Raw genomic sequence first — 22,345 nt, forward strand, 5'->3', positions numbered from 1 at the left:
GGAGTCCCGGGATCGAGTCCCGCATCGGGCTCCCTGCTCGGCAGGGAGCCTGCTTCTCCCTCTGACCCTCCCCCCTCTCGTGTGCTCTCTGTCTCTCTCATTCTCTCTGTCTCAAATAAATAAATAAAATCTTAAAAAAAAAAAAAAAGAAATATTTTCATGAAGAAATGTTTTCGATTTTGTTAGGGAGGCATTGTAAACCTGGGATCTATGAATATTATGATACTGTAAGTAGAATTTGGGGTTTATTTGTGTTTTCCCAGGAAGAAGAACATGGCTGTCTATGTTGGATTCTCAAAAGGGTCTGTAGTTCCCCAAAAGATCAATAACCTCGGTTCAAGTCCAACTCAGACTGCTGTCCTTCCAGGAATCATCTCCACACAGGAGTGCCTGCTGCCTCCCCTGAAGGTGCTGGAGAAATGAGGTCATGCTACATTTTCTCTTCCTAATCACTCTCGATCTGTCATCAGCAGGGATGGACTAAAACAAACAACCCTCCTTGCCACCCTCACCCTCACCCCTACCAGTTCCCCCCACAGTACGTGCCTCATTCTGTTTGCCTCCAGAAATATCAATAGCTTCATAAAGTGTTCCAAGGTATTTTATAGGATTGTGCTATAATTTAATTGAAGCCTCTCCCTCCAGCCCCATAGAAAATGACATTTGGTCTCATAATCTCATGTCTTGTAAGTCCATTGGTGGAGGGAGGACTCTAGGCCAGACCTGGATGTTGATACTTGGTCTTTCCTGCTGACAGTAATGGACAGCTCCCAATCTGGCCACCTCTTACGGGGGAATTAGAAGTAGCCTCTCTTTCTCTCTTCAATTTTATGTGGAGTGTGTGTGTGTGTGTGTGTGTGTGTGTGTGTGTGTGATGGGGCACTGGGCAAGTCATGTCATAGGAAACAGACCATGAGTGGTGGAGCAGGAAAAGCCTCCAGTCCCCAAACCCCAGCTGCGCTTTTGAGGTTCTTGCCAGTGACATGTCAATTCTGTTTATGTGGCTGGAAGGAAGAAAAGAAAGTGGCATTTCTTAAAATGGTCTGTTAGGTACCAGGCGCTGTTCTAGATACTGTCTCACACTTAATCCTCGCAAAACCCCTGCAAGCTAGACATCCAAGTTCCCGTAGTGAGGGGAAGGGGACCGAGGTTTGGAAAGGTTGTGAAACTTGTCCAAGGCCCAGAGCTAGTAAGCGGCAGAGCTGGGCTCTGAAGGCCCGTCAGCCCCACCCGCCTTTCCGTCCCACAGGGGCGGATAGCCAGCTGGGTGCTGGGGATACTCCTCTCTCCTCCTTGTTGCCTCCGTGAATTCTGCCTGCTCAGCTTCAGCGGCGTCAGCTTCTGCAGGAGCCTTTAGCTTCTGCCCCCAGGCTCCCATGGCCTCTTCCTTTTCTGATCTCCCAGCAAAACAGAATCACTGTATGTGTCTTATCTCCTCCACTTGATCAGCAACAGTTCGAGAGGATGAACCTGACCTTACATTTCTCCTGCACCGTCTCGCCTACCCACCCAGTCAGTGCACCTAGGAGCCACCCAATACCCAGAGGGAGGAGGAGGCAAAGCCAGAAAAAGTTCACGCAAGAAGAGCTTTCCTCATTTGAGAGTGGAGAGCCTGAGACCCAGAGAGGGAAGGCATTTTCTAAGGTCAAATAGCAATTCAGTAAAGGACCCACGATTGGAACCTGAATTTGCGTCTCTAGTGTTAAAAGGAGTTAGGATAGATGGTCTCAAAGAACCCTTCCAAATCGAATAGCTAGTTGCTACTAGTTTAATTTTTTCCGGCAACATTTAACTGAGCATCTACTGAGCGCTAGGCACTGTTCTAGGCAATGGAGGATCTGCCGAGAACAAGAAAGACATATTCTTGCAGCCCCAGAGCCTAAGTGTAATGCTGACAGCACACGGACATAAGGGCTCCCATAAGGATTAAGTATAGGGTGCCAGGGAGGTGTAGAAGACAGGCCCTCCCGCTAGACTGGGGCTGGTGGTCTGGGAAGGCTCCAGAAGAAGTGATACTCAAGGTCAGACCAGATATGGTTGAGCCAAAGAAGACAAGCCCTCTGGGGCAGGAGGAACTGCATATTGGAAGGCCTAGAGGCAAAGCAGGGCGTAGCCCTTTGGAAAGGAGAGCAAGCAGATGAGAAAGGGGAGGACCGTTTACAGGGCCTCGCGAACTGCCCTGAGGAACTTCGGCTTCATCCTGAGAGTCATGTGGAGCCTTTGAAGAATTTTAACTAGGGGAGGACATTATTACGTTTGCATTTTATGACTGATATTTAAAAAATATTTTTTCTTATTATAAAAGTAAATGCATGTTGATGGTAAAAAAAGGTAAAGGCACATCCCTTAAAAGAAGAAAAACAAAGCAGAAGCCATAGGGTCTCGTGATGAAATGGCTGATGAAAAGTGAGAGCAGGAGACCTGGAGGATGTATCTGGTGTCCTCGGGCAGCTTGACTCCTCCTCCTGGCAGCCCCCACTCTGCCCGCAGCAGCTGCTGCCCAAAGAAGCTGTTGCATCGATTTTCTCCCCTCTGGTTGGGAAACGGCAGTAGGAAATGCAGTTTGGAGGTGATCGATGTAATTGGTGTAATAGGCTGAAGGCTAAAGGCTGTTTTGCTTAGTTAGCCCTGCAATCACACTGGTCAGTGTTCGACATGCTGGGGGGCCCTGTTCAGGTTCAGGGGCCAGAGGAGCAACATTTGAGTTCTCTACCCTAGAACCTCAGGCTCCAGCTCCGGTAGTTGGCTTCCAGGTCTCAAGCTCTCAAGGGTGGCCCATCTAAGTCTGAGGTGGGAGGGATTTCCAGAACTCTAGCTCAATAGTCTTTAGCATCAACTCACCCATCCTCCCTGTGAAGAGTCCCTGATGGTCTGCTTTCTGGTACCTGGGCAGCTACCTTGCTTCTAAGACCAAGGCAGAGCATTAATCCCTTCATTCACTCATTATGTCATTCAATAAACATTTATTGGCCGCTTTCCTTGTGCCACCTGCAGTGGGATCTGCCCCCCACTGCCACCCCCACTGTGTCTAATTTCAGATTCTAACCTTTTCCAGTAAGCTCCTCTAAACTCAGTACTGTGGCAAAAGAGGAAGCATGAAGCGTTTTAGTAGGAAAGAGCCTGTGTGAGTGTGCTGGTGAGAAGGGGATGTGGTGGGCGGGATGTTGTTACCATTGCAGTCAGAGCCAAGAGACAGCGCCCAAGCCCTGGACAAAGAACCAGATTCTTAGACCTTCCTAGGTCTCAGCATTCTGGCTCTCAAGGGATGTCTCTTCTCTAGACTCATTTCTACTCTATAAACGTGTATTAGGCCTAGAATGGTGAGGATGGAAGCATAAGGTCTTGGTTTCTATCCTCAGACAGTTCAAATTATCTAGCGGGCGAGGCAAGATATGGACACAAATATCTACCATACAAAGCTGACAGTGACAGAGGTCAAAGGGGTTTTAAAACATTGCTATTAGATATTGCTCTCAAGCCACTGAGATAGTTTCCAGCCAGGTTGGATGAATCTGGAAAAGCTTTCAGAGAGAAGGTGACATTGGAAATAGCCCCCCCCCTTTTTTTTTTTTTTTTAAGATTTTATTTATTTATTTGACAGAGAGAGACACAGTGAGAGAGGGAACACAAGCAGGGGAAGTGGGAGAGGGAGAAGCAGGCTTCCCGCCGAGCAGGGAGCCCGATGCGGGGCTCGACCCCAGGACCCTGGGATCATGACCTGAGCCAAAGGCAGTCGCTTAACCAACTGAGCCACCCAGGCGCCCCCCCCCCCTTTTTTTAAGATTTTATTTATTTATTTGACAGAGAGAGCAGCAGAGGGAGAGGGAGAAGCAGATTCCCTGCTGAGCAGGGAGCCCAATATGGGACTCAATTCCAGGACCCTGGGATCATGACCCGAGCTGAAGGCAGATGCTTAACCGACTGAGCCACCCAGGGGTTCCAGGAAATAGCCCCTTTCAGTTTGCCTCATCTTACTGAAGTTAGCATCTCTAGGTCTGGTGTTGTTCCGAGATGGGAGCTCTATCTAATTTCAGCTGGAAAGGAGGACAGGGATGTGTGAGGAGGAAGTCCAGAGGTGAGGAGTCAGGCTTAGAGCAGGACGGGACTTGAGGACTGGGATGTGGCCTCCTCAGAGTCTTTAGATTAGGATGTATATACTTGCAGGTAGAAGGAATCTCATGTAGAAGGAACAGCACAAGCAAAGATGTGAAGGTAGGGGCATTCCGACAGTTCAGCTTAGCTCAACCACTAGCCGTATAAGTAATAATAGGTCCCCCTTATTGAGGACCTACTATGTTCTAGGCATTGTGCTAAGCACGCCACACATTTCATCTCATTTTATCTCTAAAACAATCCTATAACATAGGTATTTTCTTTTTCTTTTTTAAAAGATTTTATTTATTTATTTGAGACAGAGAATGAGATAGAGCATGAGAGGGTCAGAGGGAGAAGCAGACTCCCTGCCGAGCAGGGAGCCCGATGTGGGACTCGATCCAGGGACTCCAGGATCATGACCTGAGCCGAAAGCAGTCGCTTAACCAACTGAGCCACCCAGGCGCCCAACATAGGTATTTTCAACCTGAGTTATAGACGAAGATTCAGAGAGGTTAAATAATTTGTCCAAACTTACACAGTAATCAGTAAGGTTGGAATTTGGATCTGGTTTGTCTGATTATACAAGTTCATGCTCTCAACTACTCTGTTGTGATAAGGCTGTAAAATGGGTTGATTTGAGATTGCAGATATCTTTAACTGCCAAACCAAGGGGTTTGGATTTTGTCATGTAGTCAACTGGGCACCACTGGGGTCTCAAGCAGTGGAGCAATATCTCTGTTTGACTTCAGAAAGGTCAGTATGGCAGGAAGACCATGAAGTCCTGGAATTGAGAGAAACAGGCACAGGGGGACCTGTTTTGAGTCTGTTGTGGCAGCCCAAGAAGGGCAAGCTAAGCTAAGACAGCAGGAATGGAGATTGGGATAGATGAGAGAATCATACTTCTGTCACCATCATCAAATATTACAGTTAGAAAGAACCTGTGGAGAATTCTGTCTCAACGTTTTCATTTTACACACGGCCCAGAGAGGGAAAGGGACTCTCCTTGGGCCACACAGCAATTCAGCGACTAAGGTGGGACTTGCATACAGACATCTTGACCCCATCCCACTTATTTTCCTATCTCCTTGTACACCTTTGAGGGTAGGAGAAGGAGAACCAAGTTGAAGGTGCCACTGAGCAGGCTCTGCTCTCCTTGGAGAAGCTCGAATGTGAACTTGGCTCTGACAGGATTTGGGATTAGCATGAGAGCTGGACCAGTCTGCTGAAAGCCAGGGACTGGGGGCATCAGAGTAGAGGATGCCCAGGCTTGGTTTATGAGCCGCTGCTTCCTTGCCCACCTGCTGCCCTTCTTCCCAAGCACTTCTTCAGACCTCTGAGAAGCACTGGGGAGCCAAAGTCATAAACTTTGTGGGACAAGTCAGCCCCAGCTCTTCCCAGTTTTGTGAGAGTAAGGACCTGGCTCATTGGCATATGCAGAGTTTACTAAATCCTGACCGAGTGCCAGGTCCTGTGCTAAGAGCTTTAGTGAACACTCTCTCTCTAAATTCTCACAGTAATGCCATTTTACAGATAAACTGAGGCCTGGATATATCAAGGGCTTTGTGTAAAGTTAGTGACAGAACCAAGACTTGAATCCATGACTGGCTGACTCCTTTTAAGTAGTATATAGCATTGGCTCCTTTTTATTAATAATGCATCATACTTAGTTGCTGTTCTGTGCCATTTGGCATGAAGAGAAGATTCTTCTCCCCACTGGACAGGTGAGGAAATTAAAGCCCTAAAATCTACCACTAGTTACTGGTAGATCCAGAATTGATAACAGCGGTGCAAATAACACTAATACTTAAGATTGAGACTTTATCGGGGCGCCTGGGTGGCTCAGTCGTTAGGTGTCTGCCTTCCGCTTGGGTCATGATCTCGGGGTCCTGGAATCGAGCCCCGCATCCGGCTCCCTGCTCCGCGGGAAGCCTGCTTCTCCCTCTCCCACTCCCCCTGCTTGTGTTCCCTCTCTCGCTGTGTCTGTCTCTGTCAAATAAATAAATAAAATCTTTAAAAAAAAAAAAGATTGAGACTTTATCACATGTAAGGAATGATGCCAAGAGTGTGATGTGTGTTATTTTATCTTCATAATAATCCTGTGATGTAGGTTCTATTACCATTCCCATTTTACAGTTAGATAAATCAAGGCACACAGAGGTGAAAGTACTGTTTCTGACATCACACAGCGAGTAAGTGCCGAAGTTGACATTCGGACCCAAGATTTTCATGCCAGAGCCCACGCACTTAAGTCCTAGACTGCACCTCCCGGGATCTCCTAGAATTGCCCCAAGTGAGAGTTTCATGTCACCTGAATGCCATCGGATACTGCCTCTAGCTATGGTTATGTAGCTGTGGGTTTGCAGAGACCCACAATTATCAGGAAGTATTAAAAGGACAAAGCTTCTGCCCCAAGTCCAGCAGTCCACTAGTGCTTCTACCTCAGTCCTGATCTGACCCTTGAGTTTGACCCATCGTCTGCTCTACATTCAAGTCCAGTGCTGGCAGACTCCCCAGATCCCGACCCATTGACTCCTTGGCTCCAGATGCCGGCTCTGTGGCTTGAACCTCTCCCAAGTCACCACCCTGCCTGGTGCATTCTCATTCGGATCTCACGCAACCAGAGATACATTTGTTGTAAAGAACTGTAGATGGTTTGGACCAGTGGAGCTGAGCGTCTTTGTTTGTCTTTAGGGGATCACTAAAACACAGCATGAGTTTAATAATTACATAAAATGCTAATAGCAGCTACTTTTATTGGGAGTCTAGCATTTGCTAGAACTTTATATGCATTGTATCTCTAAACCTTTCATCAACCTAGCACGTTGGGTATTATTATCCTCATTTTACAGGGGAGGAAACTGAAATCCAGAGAGATCAAAGAGAGGTTAAATGTCTGGCCCAAGCTCCCATAGCTAGTAGGTGCTAGAGCAGGGATATGAATCCAGGACTGTTTGGCTCCCAATTTCATGTTCTTTTCACAACTGCATGCTGCCTCTCTAGTTCCTTTTTTTTTTAAACCAAATTCCTACGTGGGTAGGTAAAGAAATATAATAGACATAGTATACTGGGATGCCACTGAGCCCATGTGACAGGTTGGCTCATGCATGTCCTTATAGTCAATAGCAGGTGGAGAACTTTGGATTGGGATATTAAACAGTGAGGTGGCTTCATAACTGGTTGCCAAAGGGTGCAAATTGGGGGTGGATATTAAGCTGGAAAGAGGAACGAGGACAGTGTTGGCAGCACGGGGCGCAGTAGTGAGACATGCCATGAGCACATTTGGCAATATGGAAACCAGGTTGCTCTGTGTGGGTTAAACTAACAGCAGAGAAGAATTTTCAGTAGAGGAGTTTGGCAAGGCCCAGCATCAATCACAATGTCCCACGTGTAATCCCGATGATTTAGAACAGGCCTGTGCTTGTAATTTAATAACTGGAACCCTAATTTACTGGACTGTATCTCATTTAGAGAACTGTTTTATAAACCTATGGGAGATATTCATTTAGTAGTATGAGAAAGGGTGTTTTGAGGAGCAGGAATTTGGCAGTTAGTAATCTAGCATCATCTGGTGGGGGGGAACACCAACATTTTCATTCCTGCAGAGAGGGTTTCTGTGTGGTGAGGCAGGGATGCTTTCTTAGATCTCTCTCTGGCCTGGATGAAATTTTCCTTAAAGCCTGTCTGTCTTCTTTTCCTGTAGTTCCAGGTATGTCTAATGTGACTCCTGATTGGCTTCCCCGATATTCAGAGAGCGGCAAGGGAGTGCTTTCATGGAGGACATTAGCATTTTTGTTACTCAAATGGAAGGCCCCATTGTAAATTAAATAACGTGGCAGTCTTATTTACCAACTTCAGTCTTTTGTGGGTTTGATTGTCCTGAGTCAGCCTTTCTGAATCCGATGATAGGGAGCCAACTCTGAGCTGTCATAAATTCCCTATTGCGATGCCCCCCTCGGTGGTGTACTGGGAGAGAGGCATCCAGCCCCGTTTTCTGTCTGTAACAGACTCTAATGGCATTTCTGAGCCTTCTCTCTTTGGCCTTCTTTTAGTATTCAGTTTATCGAGGCTTTGTGGAGTGTTGAGCCGTATCTAATTGGATGACATTTAATAGACTTTCTCTTGGATTCCCCCAAACCCAAGAGTATAAAAAATGACCTAGCATTAGCTGTGTAGAGAGACTGAAAGTGTAATGGAAAAAAGCAACAACAACAAAAAGGATCTCATCCAAAATAGCAGCCAACCTCACAAAATATCCACAAATAAACCTAACAAGAATCTGTGACTCATAGATATTTAAGAAAAACCCCAACAACTCTAAAACTTTACTGAAAGGCATAAAGGAATACCTAGATAAATGGAGAGATGTACTGTGTTTATATGATATTGTAAAGATGTCAGTTCCTCCCAAATTAATCTATAAACTCAGTGCAACCCCAATAAAAACCTGAGGTGATTTTTATCAGCCTCAACAAGCTGATTCTAAAGTTCATATGGAAGGGGAAATGGGCTAGAAACATCAGGAAAACCTTATAAAGAACAACAGAGAACTTTTTCTACCAGACATAGAAATATAACATTAAGCCATAGTAATTAAAATAGTGTGGTACTGGTGCAGAAACAGACAAATGGAGCAACAGAACAACACATTGAGACTGGAAACAGATGTAGGTATATATGGGGATTTAGTTTATGAGAAGGATAACATTTCCCAGTGGAGAAATACTGACCACTTAAGAATAATGATGGGGAGGGGCGCCTGGGTGGCTCAGTCGTTAAGCGTCTGCCTTCGGCTCAGGTCATGATCCCAGGGTCCTGGGATCGAGCCCCACATCAGGCTCCCTGCTCAGCGGGAAGCCTGCTTCTCCCTCTCCCACTCCCCCTGCTTGTGTTCCTTCTCTCGCTGTGTCTCTCTCTGTCAAATAAATAAATAAAATTTAAAAAATAATAATAATGATGGGGAACTTACTATCTAATTGGAGAAAAATAGAGTTGAACCACCACCAAATACTTTACAGAAAAACGAAACCAACTGTGTTAAGGAGGTACATGTAAAAAGGGAAACCTATAATATTATTGATAATGCCCAGCATGCAAAGAATATGCAAAGATGTTCAAATTCGCTAGGAGTCTGGAGTGAAAATTAAAAATGACAATGAGGCACCATTAAAAAATCCCATTTGGTAAAATGAAAAGGCTTGATAATATCTTGGGTCGGTAAGGATAAAGAGAGATGAACACTGTTGTGGGGACAGTGAATTAGAAGCTTTGGAAATGAGCTGGGCAGTGTGTCTGTCAAAATCACAAAAAGTTGCATGTCCTTTGATCAAGTCATTCCACTTCTGGAACATATCCTGAGGAAATGTGCAGAGTTATGTACAAGAATATTCTTTGTGGCATTGTTTGTAATAGTAAAAAACTGCATAAACATAAAAGGTCCATCAGGAAAAGAACTTTTTTTTTTTTAATCTTATTTACTTGTTTGAGAGAGAGAGAGCACAAGCAGAAAGCGGCAGAGTGAGAGGGAGAAGCAGACTCCCCACTGAGCAGGGAGCCCGATGTGGGACTTGATCCCAGAACCATGAGATCATAACCTGAGTTGAAGGCAGACGCTTAACCAACTGAGCCACCTAGGCATCCCGAAAAGAGTGGTTTAATACCACAGAATGATGGCCTGTCCTGAGCATGGGATTTTTTTAAAAAGACTTATTTATTTATTTGAGAGACAGTGCAGGGGGAGGGGCAGAGGGAGAGAGAGAATGTCAAGCAGACTCCCCCCTGAGCATGGACCCCGATGCTATGTGGGGCTCCACCTCACGACCCTGAGATCATGACCTGAGCTGAAATCAAGAGTCCAACACTTAACTGACTGAGTCAACCAGGTGCCCCATGGAGCATGGGATTTTACAGGCAGGCCCTACAGCTTGGAAACAGATTAGAATTATTTGTCATATCTGGCATGTGGTAATAATAAACCAACTCATATTCCAAGTTGGTGTTGTGCAGAGAGGTAGGAATGAGTTAGACCCATATGTAGTCACGGGGAGAGAGATTCCAAGACACGGTGGGAAGGGAAAGAACACAGTCCTATTTATACAACGGTTGTGCATATGTACATGAATGTATGTGCGATCGAGCGAGGTAGTAGGATGTACATGACTTGTTTATCTGTAGTGCTTAACTCAGGATAGGGCAGTGGGAGTTGGAGGAGAGTGGGAAGCAGGGGGCATTCCTCTTTTCTTTCTCTCTCTTTTCTTTTTTATTGGACTTACTACAAAAGCTTGTTTTCATCTGTTACTCAGGTACTTAAAAGAATGTTCCAGAGTCTAGCTGTCTGTAGCATAGTGTGAGTTAACACTGGGACATGGCTACCTAATGGGAAATGTCTTTGAAGTGGCATGCATAGAAATGATTTTAGGGTTCTGAGGAGGTTCCCTGGGGTGGCCTTGGGGAGGCAGGGATTGAGAGAAAAACCAAGGGATAGTCTTGTTTTGGTTTGTTTAATCAGTTTGTCAAAGTGCTACATAAGATTTAGCTTAAAACTGAACTGAGCTGCTGTTCAAAGCAATGCTTCGAAGCCCACTAACCCAGAATTGGGATGGCGGTGGTCTCATCTTGGGCCAAGAGCAGGGCTTTAGAAGTCAGGCAGCCGGGGGGTAGTAACTGGTGAGGACATTTATCAGCTGGAAAGGCTTCAGTGAAGGCTTCTGAGCATCCTGGAGGCTGGGGTTCATTTTTTTTTTTTAAGATTTTATTTATTTATTTGACAGAGAGACACACATGAGAAGGGGGGAGTAGCAGGGAGAGGGAGAGGGAGAAGCAGGCTTCCTGCGGAGCAGGGAGCCCGATGCGGGGCTCGATCCCAGGACCCCGGGATCATGACCTGAGCCGAAGGCAGACGCTTAACGACTGAGCCACCCAGGCGCCCCTGGGGTTCATTTTTTTGGCCTTTCATCTCAAGATGAAAGTCGATGGCCCTGGATGTACTTGGCAAGCACCATGATGGTAAAGGGACTGGGCACCATGGGGGATGGTTGAAGAGGCCAGGTGTGGGCAGGGGGCAAGAGGACTGACCTCAGTTATCTAAGGACTGTCAGGTGAATAGATTGGTTCTCTGTGGCCCTAGGAACAGAATTGGAGATTTCAGAGTTGTCCAAAGGTGGAATGGGCTGCCTTGGGAGATAGGGAGATCCCTGTCTCTGGAGGTATACAAGAAGAAACTACTTGGCCACAGTGTTTGTGGCAGAGATTCTGACAACAGATGGCCGTTCAACTAGAGGACCTCCAAGGTTAATTCTTTCCCAGTGTTGATTGAGCTCCTATGGTTCAGGCAGTGTGTTGGGCACTGGGTATATGGAGATGATTGAGAGAGACAAACAAACAGGGTTTTAGAGGCGGGGGGATTGGTTAGCCCGGGGATGCGTATTAAGGAGGGCACATACTGCATGGAGCACTGGGTGTTATACGAAAACAATGGACCGTGGATCACCACATCAAAAACCAATGATGTATTGTATGGTGACTAACATAACATCGTAAAATTAAAAAAACCACAAAACCCCTTCAAATAAAAAAGCAAACAAGACAGCAAACAAACGGGTGACTGTTTACATTTGAGACATTGCTTCAAGGAACATAGTGATGTGATAGTGACTGGAAGGGAGATCATTTTTAGATAGGGAGTCAGGGAAGAGCTCTCTGAAGAGGTACCTGAGCCCTGCAGGATGAGAAGGAGCCATTTCACACAGAGATCTGTCTGGGTGGAGGGAACAGGACAGAATAGAGGAAGAGAAGCTGCTGCGGGGCTTGACGCAGGGGAAGGCTGTGATTGGATTGAGGGTTTCAAAAGATTTCTCTAGCCACTATGGGAAGCAGTAGGGGACAGGACGAGGGGAGGTTCGGAAGCAGGTAGGAAGTTGTTTTAGTCAAGTGGGAGAAAGATGACGTCACCTAGACTGACATCAGCAGGGTTGGAAAAGAGTAGATGGATTTAGTTTTATCTTCATGACTCAATGTATCTGCTTTATTCAATCAGTTGATCCCAGAAGTAGGTTGGGGTTGTAAAGTACTGCTTCCCAAACAATGTATTAACATTTAGGGTTGGACTAAGGGGTAGTGGTAGCTGTCCTTGTGTATCTTGAGGTCTCATTTGCAAATATCCAAAGGGATGGATGGACAAGGTCTTGTGGTGATGCAAGTTCTGATAGAATTGCACAAATCCTACTGATTAACCAGACCACAGTGCCGAAGACCAGGATGAGGTCATGTCCTCTGAGGGCCCATCGTCCCCTTGGCTCTGCCACCTTTCCTCTTGCCCCATGCTGAGCAGGTGGGCTGGGCCAAGAGCAGGGCTTTAGAAGTCAGGCAGCTGGGGCGGGGCGGGGGGGAGGCGGGGTGGTAACTGGTGAGGACATTTATCGGCTGGAAAGGCTTCGGTGAATTAAGCCCCCCTGAGCTTCCGTTTCCTCTTCTATAAAATGGGATTGTTGGATTACATGGGATAATCCCCATAATTTGCTAAGCACAGATGCTTGGTTTTCAATAAAGTGGTCAATAAATGACAAATACTGCCACCTCACCTTCTCTTCACAGCCAAGCTTTTTGGAAGAATTATCTTCCTACTGTCTTTGCTTCAGTTTGTCTTCTGCTTTCTCCATGCCCCTGATGTTACATTCCCTAATTTCATACACGCTCCCCTTCCTGCAGCCCCCACTGCCAAACCCATTGGATACTATTGTCTTTTCTTACTTGACTTTCCCCCTCTTTTAGCACCGTTGAACACAAACAGGTTTCTTAAAACCCTCTTACAGTTGGGTCATTCCGTGACATCATTCTCTGCTGGAAGGTTTTAACATGGAGAGTACCATGAATAGATTTCCACTTTAGAAAAATTACCCAAAGTCACACAACAGCATTTTCACAGTACCCGGCACATAGGACCTAAGTGTTGGCCAATATTGCTATGGGTTGTCATGATTCGCTATGTCCCATAGTGTCCTGTGATCTCTCTCATCACACTGTGTTGTCACCTTTGGTTTTGTTGTTCACCGTCTCCAAATGAGAAAGCAGAGAACTACTATTCTGTTTACTTCTGGGGATGTGGGGGGATCACACTTTTCTTCAGGCAGGGCCACATGACTTCCTTTGGAGAATGAGGTGCTCAAGGCTTCAGTGCTTTCTTCCCTTGCACGACAAATGTGAAATCACATATTGATATGGAGATGTAATGCTCAGCCACGACATCCAGGGTAGTAGTCTTGGAGAATCCCCTGGATCTGTAGCAGACTTGAGATGAGTGATAAATCAATCTTTGTTGTTTTAAGACTTTGAGATTTGGGGGGTTATTTGTTGCAGCAGGAAAGCCTAGACTAATACGAATAAAACAGAATTCTAGTCCTAGAGCTTAATGCCATGTTCAGCACATATAGGACCTTAATACATGGAGGTGGAGAGCATAAATGAATAAATAGGGAACAGAAGGAAAAAAACCAAGAAGGCATCTCCTCAGGCTTATGTATTGGAGTCCTTGGCTGATTGGTTCAGTAGTTAACAATCCTTTGCCTTTCTATAGCATTCATGAAAGTCTTTCATACCTATTACTCGTGTGTTTTACACACCATTCTTGGAGCCAGATACCTAGCGGGGACTGAGTATCAGTAGCATGAAATTGTGGCAGAGTTAGAACTCAACTCCTGGTCTCTTGACTTCTGGGTCAGGACTCTCTCCATTGCTCCTTAATACCTACAAATGAGGCCAAACGTGTAGACTATAGCTGGATAGGCTGTCATCAATCCCTGGGGGTCCTGGACAGAGTGTGCCTGTCTCTATGGCAGGCTAGCCCAAGACTTGGCAAGAGAGGCCGGAGCACAGGTCCTAATAATGGACATACTGGGATTCATGCCCAAAGGACGTCCATACACACACACACATATATACACACATGCACACACTCTGTCTCTCTCACATTTGTTTACACATGAATTCCAGCTCTCAGTGTGTCCCCACGCGTGCACGCTCAAACCTGCCCCTGCACACATGCATACACATACTCGTACTCACATACTGATACACATTTAAATGCTCTTTCACTTATTCACATGTAATTGTGTGTACACACATTCACACGCACGTGCATACACACATAAATGTGCTCACTCAAATGCTGACGTATACTTAAATATGTGCTCATCTACCCACAAATCCCCATGTACAGTTGTGTAACTGAAGACAAGACACTTCTTGTACATTCACCCTTAAGTACTTGTACCTATTCTTACATATATGTGTGCACACAGAAACATGCAATCCATACTTATTTACGTGTACATTTATAACCACAGAAGCAGACATACTTATGTTCATACCTGTACTTGGTCATACACACTCTCTTGGAGGTTACCTGTTTCAGTATATTTAAGCTAGCATATACATGTACACATGCCTATGTGCATACACATTTGCACAAATACACAGTCCCACAGTATATACAGGGGCATAAATACTACACAGACACATGGATGCTGTAGTGTAAGCACTTAGTGCACACTTCCGTGTGTCCAGACAAGCTGGATGGATCCCTCTGGCTTCTAGCTCCCAATCTTTCTCTTGTAGCCTGCCAAGGGGCTGCTCTAGTTCAGGACCCCCTTCCCTCTTCCCTTTTTTCCATTCCCGTTCCAACTACCTTTGTTTTCTGCATCGCCTCAATGAAAGTCCCTGGAAAGGTCAGATGAAGGGCTGGCAGCTTCAGCCCTCCCCTCGTCGGGAATGGGTAGAGACCCCTGTTGCTTTTCTGGCTGCCTCTCTCTGCTTCTTGTCTGTTAGCGCCGGTGAATAAAGCCAGGCGCTGGGACGCAGATAGTCAGGCCTGGGGACTCCAGCTGTTTATACTGCTGCTCTTGGAAAGTTTCTGGCACTGGGACTACATCCATATCACCACGGGCCCAGGAGGCACAGCTGGCTCTTTGCGTGGTCGGTGGGACTGAGTGCTGGGCTGGGAGTCCATTCAGTGAAGCTCCCTTTCATCTCTGATTTCCTTATGATGAAAGGAAACAAGCAAGGGCTGGGGAATGCCAAACATCCAGGAATTGAATATTTATATATTTGGCTCAGGAGAAGACGGGCTTTGGGGGGAGATAAGATCTGAGTTCAAATTCCACCTCTGCCACTGATCAGCTGTGTGACTTTATGCAAGTGACTTAACCTTTCTGAGCCTCAGCTTACTTATCTGTAAAATGGGGATAACATTTCTGTGCCTCATGGCGGTTGTCGTGAGCTCTGAATGAGATGACATATGCAGAAGTGCTCTGCTCGCTGCCTGGCCCGCAGTAGCATTTAAGGCATGGATGTGGCTCTTGTTATTAATATGGGTCCAGTCTTGCTCTCCAAGCATATTCTGAGTGACAAGGAAAGAGGGCTTGAATGGGAAAGTGGTCCAAAGGGTTTGGTTGGTGGGATCTAGATGAGAAAGAAGCTGAGGGTGAGGGGAAGCCTTGGCCACGCGAAGAGCATTAGACCTGGGTTTCTGTCACACCTGCTTCATGCTGTGTGACCTTGCTCCGTGCTGTCCCCACTCTAGCCGTCAGATTCCCTCTCTGTAAAATGAAGGACTGCCTTAGACAATTTCTTAAAGTTTTTCTAGTTCTGAGATATTAGGTTCTGTTTTTCTGAAATCATCTGCAAAGTAAATTAAATGCATATAGATAACTAAGGACCCCAGTGGGGGGAGGAAATCACAGTATTGTGGAATGTACAAGCTGAACATGGTAACTCCTATTTTGGATTAACATTAATTAAGAAGGAGAAAACTGTATCACCTGTGGACCACTCCCAAGGAGGCACATCATTGCCAATTCTTCATTCTTTGTCTGTGGATTCTGTTTCTCCACCGCAGGGGGCCGTGTCCCCCGGGCTTACCTTGCGGGCTATCTCTGGTTTTAGTATGTACTATTTTCCCCTGAGGTGTGCTGAGCCTGGCACGAGGTGAGGTTGGATTTCCGCTTTTGATACTGCTTAGGTGGTTGCTTATGCATGCTGTGTGGGTCTGTGGCCCCTCGATTTCCTGAGTCTTTGCCCTTTGATGTAATGCCAGGGTGGTGCCCAACGAACACCTTCTATGGGTCAGGAGAACTGGATCTTTATCCATGCCTGGTGTGTCCGTATCTGTTTGCTCAGCTGCACACTGGGGGACATAGTGTCTACCATGTCTACTGTGTAGAGAGTGGTCAGAAGACCAAATATTTAGTGAAGGAATCAGATGAGAGAGTGGGTGTGAAATGTGTTGAAAATTATAAGCTGTATTTAATAATAATGGCTGATATTCACTGCATGTGTACTTTGTGTCAAGCACCGTGCTCAGCATTTTCTGTGCTTTATCTCTTAATCCTCACAACACGTCACGAGGTGGATGCTACTGGTACCCCACTCTACAGATCAGGAGGCTGACTCAGGCTACCCCGCCCGGGGTCACAGAGCTGAACCTTGAGTTTTGTCTGGCCAAGGAAGATTGTGTCTTAATTGCTATGCTGTCTCTATAGAGAGCAAAATGCAGCAGGACTGAAGTCTGGAAAGGTAGGCAGGAGACATGGGGGAGGGGAAATGGAGGCTCAGGATCGTACAGCTGATCAGTTACAGCTTTGCAGGCTCCATTATCATCATCATCATCGTCATCAACATTATCATGGGAAATTAAGAGCACTGACAAAAAGCATTTACTGTGACAAAAACTTTCTTGCACATAATTTCCACCCATGATACCTCGATGAAGTCAGTATGTTAGTCACCACTGGGGATTTCATAGATGGGGAAACCGAGGCTTAAAGACATGAAGCAAACCGGCTCCTCATATATAGTGAGTGAGGCCAGGTCTATGTGATGCCAGAGCCTGGCTTGTAACCACCACACAAGCTAAGGGCAAACTGCTATTCTTTTAGGAGGAATCTGTGCCCAGGAAATAGATCTCTGTGCGGCCATTGTAGGGAAACAAGTTGAGATGGGTTTGGAGAGCAGGTATATACACCTGTTCTCAAAGAACCAAGTTCTTTACATAACTGGGAGGTCCCTGACTTGATCTGATGACTATGTACCATTCCAGAAGGAGAGTGTCACCACACAGAGAGTATGAATAATGTGCTTCTGATTTGGGAGGGACAAGAAGAAAAGCATTGGGAGCTCTTAAGACACCATTCGAAGTGTGGAAAAACTTGTTTTTTTTGATCTGGATACCCAGTGAAAAGCAGCCATGTCAACAGGTGGGATCATCTCGGTTTGGAGATAATAGGCCTATTAAATTTTAGGGAGTTTGATCAGTTGTCCTTTGGAGGCGGGCAGGGTCTACTTGACCCTATCAAGACAGGCCTCTTTGCAAAAGGACAGATTTTGGACCATTTGCCCCATGACCGATAGAGCTCAGTGATTTTCACCAGTCTGGGACTGAAAGATTGGATCTAATCTCCATAAATGTTTAGGACCAAATAATTGTGTGAGTCAACAGACACTATACTTGATGACTGGTTTATTTATTTTAAGAAGTTATTGAGTACCCATTATTAAATCACCACACCAGGGACGCCTGAGTGGCTCAGTCGGTTAAGCGTCTGCCTTCGGCTCAGGTCATGATCCCAGGGTCCTGGGATCGAGTCCCGCATCGGGCTCCCTGCTCCGCGGGGAGCCTGCTTCTCCCTCTGCCTCTGTCTCTCTCTCTCTCTCTCTCTGTCTCTCATGAATAAATAAATAAAATCTTAAAAAAAATAAAATAAATAAATCACTGCGCCAGCTGCTGAGGTTACCACGGGAAACAAGACAAGATTCCACCCCAGAAATAAGTTACGTTATGGCGAGAGCAGGGATGAATAAGCAGACGGTTAACCCTGTTACGTGTTACACCCCGAGTGGTAAGTGCTGTTACGGCCACTGTAAAATGTGTCACGAGAATGGGTGGGAAGAACTCATCGTAGCCTTGGGGCAAGCACACAGGTGAACTCACACGTGTACCCGTGTGTGAGAGTGTGCAGGCTTCCTGTGCGTGCAATTCCAGCATAGACTTAGAGGAGCATGGGAAGGAGTCAGCAAGGGAAGGGGGGCTGGTCTGGTGCTCTAGGCAGAGTCCTCAGTGGCACCAGACAGAGACACACCTGTTTGGAGAACTCTAGGGCTTTCCATTATCCAGAAGGGGAAGCGAGAGAGAGAGAGAAGAGAGATGAAGCAGGGTAGAATCACCAAGGGTCTTCTACGCTTTGCAAAGGAATTGGGGCTTAGTGCTGAAGGTGAAGGGGAGCCACCAGGGAGGCGTTGAACAGGGCAATGGTGTGATTGGATCTGTATTTCAGAAAGACCAGTGTGTGGGAAAGAAGGCTCGGAGTGGGGCTGGATGAGAGTTCAGACTCTTCTGCAGTAATGTGAGCAAGCCCCATGGAAGCCTGAACTTAACTAGGGCCAGGGGGATGTCCAGAAATGGGTGGTTTAGAGGATTTCCTGGCAGTAACATCTGTCTATAGCACTTGGTGACTGGCTGGCTGCTCTCACTTGGCTCATAAAGAGATGACTTTAGGCTGCTTTAATTCCTTTCTCATGAGCTAGATCACTCCCTTCAAAACAAGTACAACTTATTTTTTGTTTTGTTTTGTTTTCAAGGATTGAGAAAAAATTTTTAAAGTATCATTGCATTTATTTATAATCACAAGTGTAGTATTTGCTCCTTGCAGAAATTCAAAAAATAGGGAAAGACTGAAAGAAGAAAATTAAAATTATCCGTTAAGTCTGCAGTCCAGGGATAATTGCTATTAATGTTTTGGTATTTTTTCCTTCTGGTCTTTTTCTCCAGTATAGTTGATTTATTTTAAACTTTTTACTATGAGAATGTTGAAATATATACAAAAGCAGAGAGAGGAGTTGAATCAACCCAATAGACCCACTGAGGCTTCTAGAAGCAGCCTTCTGCTCTTGCACAGTTGAATTGTAAACTTACAAGCAGCTCTTTACATTTTTTTTTTTAAGATTTTATTTATTTATTTGCCAGAGAGAGAGAGAGAGAGCACAAGCAGAGGGAGTGGCAGGCAGAGGGAAAAGCAGGCTCCCCACTGAGCAGGGAGCCCGATGCGGAACTCAGTCCCAGGACCCTGGGATCATGACCCGAGCCGAAGGCAGATGCTTAGCCAACTGAGCCACCCAGGCATCTCTACATTTTCTTTTCATCTAGAACTTCAGCCTGTTGCTATAATTTTGTTTCTGTTATCCTGGGTGTTTGGCATGTGCTAGCTCTGCTGTCTCTTTGGCCATTTGCAGATGTGTGTCTTCACCCAAAACATTGAATAGGACAGTAAAAATGCCCCAGTCGCACGGTATGCACTGGAGATCTGAAAAAAACACCAGATTCTCCCCTCCTTGGGGAAGCCCAATGCAGAGGGTACATATTTCTGCGAGCGAGATGTCCCCAGCAGGAAATAGCAGCCTGTATTTTGACTCACTCACCATAGTTGTCTCAGCAATGGAACCGAAGCTGTTGATGAAAATGTTGCAGCTCACATTCACCGGGGGACCTGCCAATCAAGAGAGATTTCCTGCTTAGCTCCATGGCCAGGAAGGAACCCACAGGATAGAACCCCTTCCTGGAACACTGACTTCAGGGATGGATCCCTCTTGGTGGAGGAGACCCTTACATGCCCTCCACCCCACCCCTGAGCAGCAGGGACTCCCAGCCACATCACTATGCCAGATTCCCTGGTCCCCAAGCGAGCACCAGGTACAGAACACCAGAGGCTAAGCTAGGATGTACTTTCATTAACACAGGATGATTCATCATCCTGCCATATGGCTGAAATCCCTTCCCCAAACCCCATCGGCTGCCTTCTAATTTGTGGCTGAAATGTATTTACGGCTCCAACATTTGGAGGCCATCTTGGGAATCGCAAGGAACAGCAAGTTCCTTGCCTTGAACTTAGGAACCAAGGATGATTGCCTGAAAGGGCGTTGATGGGAATTACCAGCTGAGGAATCCAGAGGGAACCTCAGGGGAAGTCCGTAAGTCTTTATTAAATACTTTCCAGGCAAGCTTTTTGAATTCTACTGCAAAGGATAGGAAAGACATGGAGGAATATTTGCTCTTTGGGATCTCATTGTTAGGGGACCTCTGTCCAGCTGAAACCCAATCTCTTCATTTTTATACTATTAATTGGAGCAGTTACCTTCTACTGAGCATCACAGGGTTTGCTGCTGTGCTGAGAATGTTACTGATACTATCTCATTATATCCACTCAACAACTCCAGAAGATATGGTTATTACCTCCATTTTGCAGATGAGGAAACAGAGGCTCAGAGAGGTTATTTGTTCATGACCACACAGCTAGTAAGTGGTTGAGCCAGGGTTGGAGTTCAGAGTTCTCTAATTCCAAAGCTGGTGACTGGCTGTACTTGGAGGAGAGAGGTTCGGAGAGAGGAAGGGGCATGCTCAAGGTCACAGAGTGGTAGAATGCTGGATTTTAAGCACTGGGCTTCCCCATAAGCTGACAAGGGGGCCAATATAAAATAACCAGAGAGGAGTGTGAGACTATGGGTAAGATTGCTATAAACAGTAGGCGTCTAGGTGTAAGAGAGGTTCTGGGGAGCAAGGCATTAGGAAAGACCTCGTGACGGTGATAAACCTTGAGCTGACCTTGAAGGTGGGGAAGACTTGGATAATAGCTCATAATCCTTCACATGAAGATTGCAGTGTGCAACCTGTGAATTTTTTCAGGTCTGCTTTCTTGTTGATCCCCATGAGGTCCTGAGGGAGCCAGGCCAAAATCACTGTCCCTGCTGTGGAGCTGAGAGTTTTAATAACTTACTTGGGCTTATTTAGCCAGCAAGTGGTGGAGCCAGGACTCACACCCAAGTTTTCTGATTGTGGAAAGAAGGAAGCAAATGTCTTTGTGTCCCCTCTTACCCATTCCTCTCTGTCCCTCTTTAGAAAGTAGCCCAAACATTTTACCCAAACTCAGTCAAAGTTTCCTTCTTTTCAGAAATCTTGGTGTGCAGGAAGGGACCCAGTCTTGTGGTAGGAATCCAGGTTTTCCCTCCAAGGGAGTGCCGGGCTTCCTGGGTTTTTGAAACTCCAATACTCACTGGCTATTTGATTCAGGCACGCCCCTTCCTGTTTCTGGGTTACAATTTCCCCTCTTGATCTGGGTAGACACTCTGTGCTCCTTTGGTTTGGAATTCCCTTATGGAGGCTATCCATGTGAACTACAAGGTTACAGGGTTTGGGGGCTGGAAGGTTTCTTGAGGGTCACCTCATCAGTTTCTTCCCAAACTGCAGTAGAATCACTGGTGAACCATTTACACTGCAGAGTCCGTGGCCCAACCCCAGACCCAGTGAACCTGAATCCTTGCCGCGTGGCCCGGAGTGTCTTGTTTAACAAGCTAACAGGGTGATTCTCACACAGGCAAGTTTGGGGGCCACTGGTCTAGTGGCGCCAGCTGCCCACTCAAGGCTGAGTGCTTGAACACCTCCGACGGTGGGGACCTCATTTCATCGTCAGCAGCTCTTTCCATAGCTGGATACTTCTGTCTGCTAAAAAAGTTCCCTTTTGTTGAGTGGAAATCTGCCTCCTTGTCACTTCCACCTAAACAAAGACCCATTAAAATTTTTTTTCCCCCTCATTTAGACTCAGACCCAGGCTTTTCTTTTCATTCGGTCTCATGCCATTAAAATGCCCCCAAGAGTTACTGCCTGTGCCTTGAAATGACGCACTCAGAGTTCCCACCAGGCGCTGCAAGTATCTGCTGCTGTGACACCCATATAAATTGGATTCTGATTTATGCGTGTGAGAGGGCGCCAGCCAAAGGGACCCCTGGGGAGGTGCGGCTCATTGATATAAATCTGAAATTAAATTATCCTCGAGAAAATTACAATCCGGCTGCCTGTGGCAGCAGGAAAATGTATATATTTCATTAAATATTAAAGTTTAATTTTGCTTTTGTGTATGTGTTTGTATTAGGCTGTGCCCCTGATCCTGGGAGCCATTATCCTACACAAAGTCTTAAGGAGGATTCAGACTATCAGCGCTGGAAGGGCCTAGATCCTACTGGATCATTTTACAGATGCGGAAACAGAGGCCCAGATATGTCAAGTGATGGCCTTCGGGTCACACTATCAGGTCAGCAGTGGGAGGACTGGACTCCAGTTTTCGCCCTCTTTCCTTCTGTGTCCTGGTTTGTATGGCCACTGTGTTCTGCAGACCGAGCCTACTGTTTCTGCCACCCCATCTTCAGGAGAGTCAAG

The 22,345-nt window shown here is 46.1% G+C and overlaps 1 long non-coding RNA gene across 1 annotated transcript in view; it reads left to right on the top strand.

The window, feature by feature from the left end:
* Window positions 1-22,345, top strand: part of LOC118006630 — a 154,421-nt gene that overhangs the window by 42,350 nt on the left and 89,726 nt on the right. Inside the window, exons 3-4 of the long non-coding RNA XR_004678144.1 lie at window positions 264-424; window positions 22,062-22,220. This is a non-coding gene — a long non-coding RNA (uncharacterized LOC118006630). The remainder of the gene's footprint in view (window positions 1-263; window positions 425-22,061; window positions 22,221-22,345) is intronic.

The sequence above is a fragment of the Mirounga leonina genome, unplaced genomic scaffold (assembly GCF_011800145.1).
Source record: "Mirounga leonina isolate KUSES-001 unplaced genomic scaffold, KU_Mleo_1.0 Mir_98, whole genome shotgun sequence".
Taxonomy (NCBI): domain Eukaryota; kingdom Metazoa; phylum Chordata; class Mammalia; order Carnivora; family Phocidae; genus Mirounga; species Mirounga leonina.